This window comes from Pristiophorus japonicus, unplaced genomic scaffold (genome assembly GCF_044704955.1).
Source record: "Pristiophorus japonicus isolate sPriJap1 unplaced genomic scaffold, sPriJap1.hap1 HAP1_SCAFFOLD_113, whole genome shotgun sequence".
Lineage (NCBI taxonomy): Eukaryota > Metazoa > Chordata > Chondrichthyes > Pristiophoridae > Pristiophorus > Pristiophorus japonicus.
Genome location: NW_027250788.1, coordinates 1611379 through 1622637, shown reverse-complemented (window position 1 = coordinate 1622637; position 11259 = coordinate 1611379). Strand labels below are relative to the sequence as shown.

At 47.1% G+C, this 11259-nt stretch overlaps 2 non-coding genes across 2 annotated transcripts; one reads left to right on the top strand and one right to left on the bottom strand.

The window, feature by feature from the left end:
* Positions 1–4384: 4384 nt before the first annotated feature.
* On the bottom strand, positions 4385–4456 carry trnaw-cca (transfer RNA tryptophan (anticodon CCA)). Its single transcript has one exon. It is a non-coding gene; the product is annotated as a tRNA-Trp (tRNA).
* A 6248-nt stretch (positions 4457–10704) lies between these two features.
* trnai-uau (transfer RNA isoleucine (anticodon UAU)) lies at positions 10705–10777 on the top strand. The gene has a single exon. It is a non-coding gene; the product is annotated as a tRNA-Ile (tRNA).
* The last annotated feature ends 482 nt before the right edge of the window (positions 10778–11259 follow it).

The following is an 11259-nucleotide window of genomic DNA, read 5'->3' as shown; positions in this document are numbered from 1 at the left end:
GTTGGATAATTGTCTGAAGGAAAAACAATTGCAGGCCTCAGGGGAATGAGCGGGGGAGTGGGACTCGCTGAGAGTCGGCACGGGCTCGACGGGCCGAATGGCCTTCCGTGCAGTAACCATTCCATGATTCTATAAGTTAGTGGCACATTTCATAGTGTGGGTGGAAGCAGAAAATTGCAAAGGGACATGGATTGAGTCGGCAAAACAAGATGCATCTGATTCAGGAGATTCGGGGGGTGTGGAAATTCAGGAGTTTAATGAATTTGAAAGGAACATTATTGTTTTGTGCAGTTTTGGTCGGAGAAATGTTTGTGAAAGGAATTTTTTGCACAGAGGAATGCAGCATTTAATCTTCTGCCTTAACACTTCTTTCTGGGTGTCGGGGTCACATTTCTTTTCGATGTCATTCTTCCAGAATTGATATTTCATTTGCTGTTTCACAATAACCAGACCCTTGCTCTAAAGTCAGTCGCACTGTTTCCCCAGTCTCATGTTGATGTTACCAGCAATGAACATTTCCAATCAGATCCCTAAAGCACAGTGTGTAAAATGGGACATGTTTTAACAATTAACGTGGTGCTCGCACCCCTGAATTCAAGATTAAGATTCTCATGCTCGACCGATTGACCGAGCCGGGCTTCTGCCAAATGCATGTTTTTATCGCTGATTGCAGCCAGTCGCCTGTTGGCTCCGCCCCAGATGTTTAAACTTGCTGTCGAGGAACTGACAGAATCCTCTTGAATGGTGGACCAGGCTCGAGGGGCCGAAAGGCCTTCTCCGGCTTCGAATCCTTACATGTTTATGATCTTATAACCTTTCACAGGAGAACAAACTCGCCCCTGAGCATGCATGAGGAGAAAGCTCCAGAAAATATTACCACCCGGTGAGCTTTCGCTTGTAAGTGTTAAGTCCTGACCCTGCAGTGCAGACTCAGACGAGGCACATGCTGAAGTCAAGGTCACTCTGGACCTGCACCTTTATTTCACAGCTCTCATGTGCCACACTTGCCTGAGACCTGCCTTTATAGACCTGTGTGGAACAGGTATGCAGTGTCTCCTGCAAGTGCACCCCTGGTGGTAACGTATGCTTGTGGTTACAGGTCATATCTAGTTACAGTCATGTATAGCATGGTAAGATACAGTTATATACAGTAGTGTGAGATACATGACATCAAACTCCCCCAAGGTCTTATTGTCTTTATAGATTCAGACTCTCAGGTGGTCTACGCTCTCGCGTGGAGCGTATTAGTTGTGGTTCAGTTGTTTGCCTTGGTGCCTGTTTTTCTTTCAGTGTGATTGCTGGTATCTCGCCTGGGCTGTCTGTTGAGACTGCCCTTTCCTCAGGTTGTTCCCTCTGTCTGTCCACCAGGTGTGGTGTGAGTTCCAGACTGTAGTCTGCCTATCGTCCTGCAGTATTGTTGGTGAATCTACTTTTTACTTTGTCTACATGCCTCCGACAGGTTTGGCGATTGTCCATTTGTACAACCAGTAGCCTGTTTCCGTCCTTGCCTGTTACTGTCCCTGTATATCATTTGGGACCCCTGCCATAGTTTAGCACAAGCACTTTGTCCCCTATCTTATTCCACCTCCCCCTCAACTTTAGGTCATGGTACTCAGTTAGCTTCCGGCGCTTAGCCTCAACAATTTCATGCATGTCTGGGAGGATTAATGAGAGCCTGGTCTTTAAGGTTCATTTCATCAATAGTTGCGCGGGGGGAACCCCAGTCAACGAATGTGGACGAGATCTGTCTGCCAGCAGCAGTCGCGACAGGCGGCTCTGCAGCATGGGACCTTGGATTCTGAGCATGCCTTGTTTAATGATCTGCACTGCTTGCTCCGCCTGGCCATTGGAGGCCGGCTTTAACGGTGCCGTCTTAACGTGATATATGCCGTGGTCAACTATAAATTCTTGAAATTCTGCGCTAGTGAAGCACGGATCATTATCACTGACCAATATGCCAGGAATTCCGTGCATTGCAAACATGGTTCACAGGCTCTCCACAGTGGTGGAGGTAGTGCTTGAGTTTAAAATGGTGAACTCGATCCATTTTGAAAATGCATCAACGGCTACGAGGAACATTTTGCCCATGAATGGGCCCGCATAGTCGACATGCACCCGCGACCACGGTTTTTATGAGCCAGGGCCAGCGGCTTAGGGCGGCCTCCCTGGGGGTATTACTGAGTTGGGCACAAATGGTGCACCGACGGATGCAGAGCTCCAAGTCCGCGTCAATGCTAGGCCACCAGACGTGGGATCTGGCTATGGCCTTCATTAGGACGATCACCGGGTGCTCGCGGTGGAGCTCCCGGACAAACGCCTCTCAGCCTCGCAAGGGCATAACTACTCGGCTGCCCCACATCAGGCAGTCTGCCTGTAGTGATAGTTCATGCCTGCGCCGATGGAAAGGTTTGGTCTCCTCGGGGCAGGCATCGCGGGTCTCTGCCCAGTCACCAGTTGAAACGCATCTTTCGTCCAGGCTCTGATTTGGTGCGACATCATGGGCGAACCTGTGGATTCAAAGGCATTGATTGTTTGACCATCTCACAGTCCTGTTCGTCCGAACCTTCTGTGGTCGCCAGGGGTAGCCTGCTAAGCGCATCGGCACAGTTGTCTGTGCCTTGTCTGTGCCTTATTGTGTAGTCGTAAGACACCAGCATGAGTGCCCACCGCTGAATGCGTGCCGAGGCTTTGGCGTTTATTGCCTTGCACTCAGATAGCAGGGACGTGAGGGGTTTGTGGTTGGTTTCTAACCCGAACTTGGCCAGGAAAGGGTATTGGTGCATCCTTTTGACATCGTACACGCACGCGAGATCCTCCTTCTCAACCATATCATACCCGCACGCGGCCCGCGAAAGTGACCTGGAGGCATAAGCAATAGGTTGTAATTTACCCGCATCATTGACGTGCTGTAAAAGGCACACGACCCTGTATGCTGATGCATCACATGTAAGAAGTAACTTTTTACCTGGGTCAAAAAAGGCTAAAACACTGTTGGAACATAGAAGATTGAGTTCTTTATTGAAGGCGCGTTCTTGGGCGTCCCCCCAAAACCAATCGCACCCCTTTCTGAGTAGCATGTGGAGAGGCTCCAGCAGCGTGCTCAAGTTCTGCATAAAGTTCCCAAAGTAATTGAATAGCCCGAGAAAGGCAGGCAGTTCCGAGATATTCCAGGGCCTGGGTGCCAGACGAATTGCTTCGGTTTTTGATTCTGTTGGGCAGATTCCATCAGCGGCAATCCTTCTGCCCAAAAATTCAACCTCAGGCGCGAGAAACAGACACTTGAATTTCTTAACTCTTAGGCCTACTCGATCCAATCGACTTAGTACTTCCTGCAAATTGCGGAGATGGGAGTCGGTGTCCGTGCCCGTGATGAGTATGTCATCTTGAAACACAACCGTCCCAAGGATGGACTTGAGCAGACTCTCCATGTTGCGCTGGAATATAGCAGCTGCCGACCTGATGCCGAATGGGCATCGATTGTACATAAAAAGGCCTCGATGTGTGTTGATGGTGGTGAGTAGCTGAGACTCTTCGGTCAGTTCTTGTGTCATATACGCAGATGTAAGATCTAGTTTCGAGAAAAGTTTTCCTCTAGCCAACGTGGCAAAAAGGTCCTCTGCTCTGGGCAGCGGGTATTGGTCCTGCGGGGAGACTCTGTTTATGGTAGACTTGTAATCCCCACAGATTTGTACGGATCCATCAGGCTTCATGACGGGGATGATGGGACTTGACCAGTCGCTAAATTCCACGGATGAGATAATGCCTTCCCGCAGGTCCAGTTCGTGTTCAATCTTTTCCCTCATCACATCAGGCACAGCTCTAGCCTTGTGATGGACCGGTCTGGCATCTTGTGTGATGTAGATTTTAACTTTAGCCCCTTTGAATGTACCCACACCTGGCTGAAAGAGATGTTCAAAACGACTTAGAACTGTAGAGTAGTGTGAGATACATGACAGTAAGGTGAACGTGTGAACGGCCACACTGCGGAAACATCTCCACCTTCAGCAACAGGTCAGACGGAGATGCTGAGCGAGCAGGTGAACTGCAGGATCCCACTTTTTAGGAGCTGATCGTTGTGCCAAGCAAATGAGTGTTGCTTAATGACTAAAAATAAAAGGTGCTAGAAGTGGGATTCAAACCCACACTTTCAGAGCAGACTGAACACAACAGCTTAGACCGCTCGGCTGTCCTGACTAACCAGTGCTGAATATGGCCACCTGCAGGTTGATTTTGAACTTTTGTGTCTTGTTACATGAAATAAATGAGGGCAGCAGGTGTTTCTCTGACTGACACCGGGGAAACAGTGAGACAGACCTTGGAGCAAGGGTCTGGTTATTGCCAAACAGCAAAGAAAATATTAATTCCGGGATTACCCAGAGAGCAGTGACCTCGATGTGATTTGAACACACACCCTTCTGATCTGGAGTCAGACGCGCTACCGTTGCGCCACAAGGTCTACACAGGGAGGTTGGGATGTTCGTCTATATGAAGATTCTGCAATACAAGGGGCTTTAAAATCCCTGCCCATTCCCACCAGGTATCAGAAGAAGCGCTCACCTGCCAGTCACCGTATGTTTTTTGTTTAACTTTTGTGTTGTTTTCACGGAAAAGCATCATTAATTAACCCGTCATCTTCTTTTGTACAATGAAAGAAATGCTGACTGAGGGACAGTCGATACTTCAATCATTTATTCTGTGCTTTGCATGTTAACTGTTAAACCATATCCCAGTTTACACACTGTGTTTTAGGAGTCTGGTTCAAAATCCTCATCGCTGGCGACACCAGGAATCTGGTGCAACTTTTGTCAAATTTAACAGCACCGGTTATTCCGACACGCCAAAGTTCCCTGGTGGATCCATTTTCTCTCGCTAAAAGTTATCTATTTATTGGTGAAATAAAGAGAAATTAAGGAATAAGGGAGCCCTTTTGCGAGGAGAATAAATAGCAAATAAAAACAGCAAATGCTGGAAATCTCAGCAGGTCAGTTAGCATTTGCCAGGAGAAAAGACTCGCCTCCGATTGTTCCCCTATAGGAAATTTCAACACGATGTTCTCGCCCGGCATCGAACCGGTGACCTTGCATGTGTAAAGCAAACGTGATAACCGCGACACTCGGGAAACCTCTGGCGCAGTGACCTCAACAGACCGGAGCTGACCAGTGAGCTCCCTCTGTGCTGATCACCACTGATTTTTAAAGTGGAAGCAAGTCATCCTCGACTCCGGGATTACCTAAGAAGAGAGGAGGATCAGGAATGTGTTGGCTCACCTGAAACAACTTCTGTCCCACACTGAAAGTTCTCAATCCTTTTCCTCTGCTGTCCTTTACAGAAATGTCACGTGTTCACTTCCACATCCTCACAGTGGGGCCACAGAGGCTCCGACCATCTCCCCGTGATCAGCGAACTCGCCCAGTTTGTAAAATTAAACCCGGGACATGTGTCCGGCAAAGGGCAGGAGAAGCGGGAGAGTGTGTAAGCTCATTCTGTAACAGATAGTAGTGGGGTTATTAACGGCGATTACAGCAATCATTAATCCTCTCACACACCTCAATTATGTTTCTGCGATGAACTGATTGAGAATGGAAAGGGTTAATGCTCGGGATCTTAACCACTCAACCAGGGAACAGCTTCGATAATTTGTATCAATATAAAAATATATATTTATATATGAACCTGTATGTCAACGGCAAGCTGTCTAGACCTCATGGCACAACGGTTGTGAATCTAACTTTGAGCGAGAGAAATTGTTCCACAGTGACACCCATTTCATCTTTTATTCCCTTTTAAACACTAGAAACTGAGACAGGGGGAATAAATAGAGAAATAAAAGCACAGTGATACAGACAAGAGGAAGAGAGAAGGGGAAATACTGTCCCCACCAGAACTAATGCAGAAACCCCTCTGCTGCGCTCGGGGTGGCCACCCACAGCCTGGATACACTAATGTCCGAACAGCTCATTGACTGTCGGAGTGGGACCGTGCGGCGCTTCAGAAGACAGGTCGAAAAAGCAAAGTCACTAATTCGGTCTCACGTGCTTCTCTAATCAAGAGTAGCCACACACAAAAACTTGCTTTTATAATGGCTATACATTACCATTACCATCAAGCAGTTGGTTCATTGATCTAAAGGTGTGACTTTAGATGAGTCGAAGTTAAATGAAATTTGTGAGAAGTCCTGCGTTCCAATCCTGGACGAGTCCATTATTTTGCCGGCGAGTTTTGAAATTGCATAGAAATTTTGCAAAGGAAGACTTGCATTTCTGCAGTGCCTTTCAGGAACTCATGACGCCCCAAAGCGCTTTACAGCCGTTGAGTTATGTTTGAAGTGTTGTAGTGCGGGAAAAGATGTGCCCAAATCACCCCACACGAACCTCAACTCTTTACAAAGGATTTTGGTGCAAATAATCAGGTGCCTCAGGGACTTGGACTTTCTTTGAATGAGTTCTGCTTGTACCTGCATTCAAGCTTGAAACAGCAACTGGGCTTCCATCTCACGGGAGCAGCGTGTAGTGGTTAGCGAGTAGGTGACGAGGTTTGGGGTTGATGTGCGTCACTTTCAATCTTTGAAATTTCACCAAGCAAAGGAATGGTGAATCCAACTGTCCCTGCAAGCATTTAGTTCCCGTTTAATCACAGGAATATCCGCAGTCAGGAGCTGAAAAGGAATTAAAACCTAATAAGGCTTCGGGACAATCAGAATACTTTGTCACAGACAAGGCAACGGAAGGCTGGAAGGTCGATCACACCGGTTGTGGGAGAGCTGGTTGGCGGTGACATGGAAGTGTCTGCAGTGTGCGGGATCAGACTGCTTCCACACATCCACAATGAATGTCCCACCCTTTATTTGGGAAAAGTGCAACTGTAGTGGACAAGTTCCAACTTGTCGGAGCAATCTGAAGCTTTAACTGACGGACGCCCTGGTTTGGGATGTCTTGCAGGATACACTTGTGTCAGTCTCTGTGGCGCAATGGGTTAGCGTGTTCGGTTTTTAACCAAAAAGTTGGCAGTTTAAGCCCTCTCAGGGACTTCAACTGTTTTCCCCGAGGATACTGTGCCGCACAGTTCCAGGTTGTCATTGTGTGCTTTGGTGTCACGAATATATTCTGCAAAAATCGCCAGCTGTGCTGTTATCCAGTGAGTTCCCACTCCAATACTTATATGAGCATTCAGTTCAAGTGTCGAGTTTGAGTGTATACAGAACTGAACATAGATATCAGAAAATTTAACAAGGCTGTGGGATATTGTATTTTGTTAATATTGAAACATTAATATGAATAAATCCATTTTTTCTAATATTTAATTAAACGAGTTTTCAAAATGTTTCCGCCCAGTTTCGAACCAAAGATCATTCGCGGGTGAACAAAATGTGACGACCACTACACTACGGAAACACTGCAATTGAAGCAATGTTAGGAACATAACCAGAGCTTTAACCTACACAGCTGGCCTACACTTCAGGAGCTGGTTTTATGAGAATAGAAAGACAGTGCTATATTTAAGAAGTCTGTGAGTGTGGCAGGAATTGATCTCGTATTTCCCAGACTTTACACATAGGAACAGGAGATGACCATTTAGCAGCGAGTGGTTAGGATCTGGAATGCACGGCTTGAAAGGGTGGTGGAGGCAGACTCAATCTTATCTTTCAAACGGAAGTTGGATCAGTGTCTGAAGGAAAAACAATTGCAGGGCTACGGGGAAAGGGCGGGGGAGTGGGACTCGCTGAGAGTCGGCACGGGCTCGACGGACCGAATGGCCTTCCGTGCTGTAACCATTCCATGATTCTATAAGTTAGCGGCACATTTCATAGTGTGGGTGGAAGCAGAACATTGCAAAGGGACATGGATTGAGTCGGCAAAACTAGAGGCATCTGATTCAGGAGATTCCGGTGAAGCGGAAATTCGGGTGTTTAATGACTTTGAAACGAACATTTTTGTTTTGTGCAGCTTCGGTCAGAGAAATGTTTGTGAAAGGACTTTTTTGCAGAAAGGGATGCAGCATTTCATCTTCTGTCTTAACACTTCTTTCTCGGTGTCGGGTCACATTTCCTTTCCATGTTATTCTTCCAGAATGTATATTTTCTTTGGTGTTTCACAATAACCAGACCCTTGCTCTAAAGTCAGTCTCACTGTTTCCCCAGTCTCCTGTTGATGTTACCAGCAATTAACATTTTGAACCAGACCCCGAAAGCAGTGTGTAAAATGGTTTATGGTTTAAGAGTTAACTTGCAGAGCATAGATAAATTATCCAATTATGGACTCTCCTTCAGTTAGAATTTCTTTATTTGTGCAAAAGAAGATCATCGGTTAATTAACGATGTATTCCCGTGAAAGCAACATAAAATGTAGTGAAAAAGTATTCAACAAACTTGGTGTTCGAACCCGAGAATCTGAGATTAAAAACCTCACGCTGTATTAACTGAGCTCGCTGTGCTTCTGCTAAAGCAAACGTTTTTGTCACTGATTGCAGCCAGGCGCCTGTTGGCTCCGCCCCAGATGTTTAAACTTGATGTCGAAGAACTGCCAGGATCTTCTTGAATGGTGTACCAGGCTCGAGGGGCCGAATGGCCTACTCCAGCTCCTAATCCTTACATGTTTATGATCATATGACCTTTCACAGGAGAACAATCTCGCCCTGAGCATGCATGAGGAGAAAGTTCCAGAAAATATTCCCACCCGGTGAGCTTTCGCGTGTGAGGCGAACGTGTTAACTTCCACACTGCGGAAACATCTCCACTTTCAGCACCCGGTCAGACGGAAATGTTAAGCGAGCAGGTGAACTGCTGAATCCCACTATTAAGGAGCTGGTCGTGGTGCCAAGCAAATGAGTTTTGCTTAATGACTAAAAATAAGAAAAGGGATTTGAAACCGCGCTTTAAGAGCAGACTGCAAACTAAACGCAACACCTTCGACGGCACGGCCATCCAGACTGCAAGTTCATTTAAATTTTGAACTTTTGTGTCTTGTTACATGAAGTAAATGAGGGCATTTGGCATATCTGTGCCTGACATCAGGGAAAGAGTGAGACAAACATTGGAGCAAGTGTCAGGTTATTGCCAAACAGCAAAGAAGTTTGCAACTTTTGAAGAACAATGATCCCGACATGATTTGAATACACAGCCTTCTGATCGAGTCAGACACACTACCGTTGCACCACGAGGTCTACAGTGCAGAGTGCCCATGTTTGTATACATGAAGGTTCCTGAAACACAGTTTCATTTACCCTGCATTGGTGAAATGAAAGGGCTTTAGAATCCCCGGCCGCTCCCAGCGTGGATCAGAGAGCATCAGAAGCAGTGCCCACCTGTCACTCACCCTCTCACGCCCGCTTTCATCACCTGCTGCCCGCGGACTGCAGCAAATCCAGTTCATCATCATCACAGGCAGTCCCTCAAAGAGAGGATGACTTGCTTCCTCGCCAAAAAAGGATGAGTTCACAGGTGTTTCAATATTCCAGGTCCTGAAATGTATGTTGAAGGGTGGAAGATGCCTGTGCGTGGATTTTTTTAACGTGTGATGGCCGTTGCACCCCAGCCATCACACGGGCTTGACAGAGCAAGGTATTCATCCAGAGGCAAGGGTTAAACAAGACGACTGGAGACCAGCTCTGCTGCTTGGACCCAGTGTGCACACATATCGCAGTGTGGGCTGGCCCGTGCTGCCCCTGGGCCCCTGGCCCTGAACTCACGCCTTCCCTGGGCCCCGATCACATCCCTCTACAGTCTTTCGCCGCTCCTTCGCCCCGATGTCGCCGCTCCTGCTGTATCTGCCCACGCTCCAATCACTGACCTGGACCTTGATGACATCACTCTTCGCTGCCGCCGCCCTCCTGCACCAGCTCGCACTGCTCCCTGGAGTAGTCTCCCGGGACCTCCAAGCTGCTCCCAGGGCCGCTCGCCGTTCCATTTATGGCCCCGACCTGCCGCTGGTGTTCTCCCGTTAGTGTATCCAGGCTGCGGGTGGCCACCCCGAGCGCAGCAGAGGGGTTTCAGCATTAGTTCTGGGTGGGGGCAGTATCTTTCCCCTTCTCTCTTCCACTTGTCTCTATCCCTGTGCTTTTATTTCTCGATGTATTCCCCCTGTCTCAGTTTCTAGTGTTTAAAAGGGAACAAAAGATGAAATGGGTTTCATTGTGGAACAATTTACTTCACTCAAAGTTAGATGCACTGCTGTTCGCCATGAGGTCAAGGTAGCTAGCCGTTGATATTCAGGTTCTTATATAAATATATATAAATATATCAACATCTATCATAACTGTTCCCTGTGGTCGAGGGGTTAAGATCTGCCGCACTGACGTGGTAACGATGCGCGATCAATTCATCGCATAAAAATAATTGAGTTCTGTGAGACGATTAATAATTGCTGTAAGCACCATGAATACCAATACTTTCTGTGATAGACCGAGCTTACAGACTATCTGGCTTCTCCTGCCCTTTGCCGGGCACGTGTTCCGGGTTTAATTTTGTAAATTGGGCGAGTTCGCTGATCGCGGGGAGACGGTAGGAGCCTCTGTGACCCCACTGTGAGGATGTGGAAGTGAACACGGTGGCTGGGTGATCCGTGACATTTCTGTAAAGGGCAGCGGAGGAGAAGGATTGAGAACTTTCAGTGTGGGACAGAAGTTGTTTCAGGTGATCCTCCTCATTCCCGATCAGCGCAGAGGGAGCTCACTGGTCAGCTCCCCTTTGTTGGGGCTGTTGTAACAGTGGTTTCTGTAGAGTAGTGGTTATCATGTTTGCTTTATACGCAAAAGGTCCCTGGTTCGATCTCAGGCAGAAACATTTTCTTTAAACTTGCCAAATGGGAACAATCGGAGGCGAGTTGAGTCTCCTGGCAAATGCTGCCTGATTTGCTGAGATTTTCAGAATTTGCTGTTTTTATTTGCTATTTATTCTCCTGGCAAAAGGGCTCCCTTATTCCTGAATTGCTCTTTATTTAACCAATAAATCGATAACTTTCAGTGAGAGAAAACGGATCCACCAGGGACCTTTTGCGTGTGAGGCCAACGTGATATCCGCTACACTGCAGCCCATCAAACGGCGAGAAACCACTCAATATAACGGATGAGCTCACTACTATCAGGGGCAGTGCAGTCTGGTCAACGTCAAACCCTCCTTTCTTCTTCGGCCATGGCATGAACGGGAATCAGACGCCACAAAGTTTATTAAAGACACAAATACAAGTAACACTTCTAAATCTTTTCACTGTAAAATTCATTTACTTTATTTGAAATCCTGCTGCATTGAACCTGAAAATGAGCACC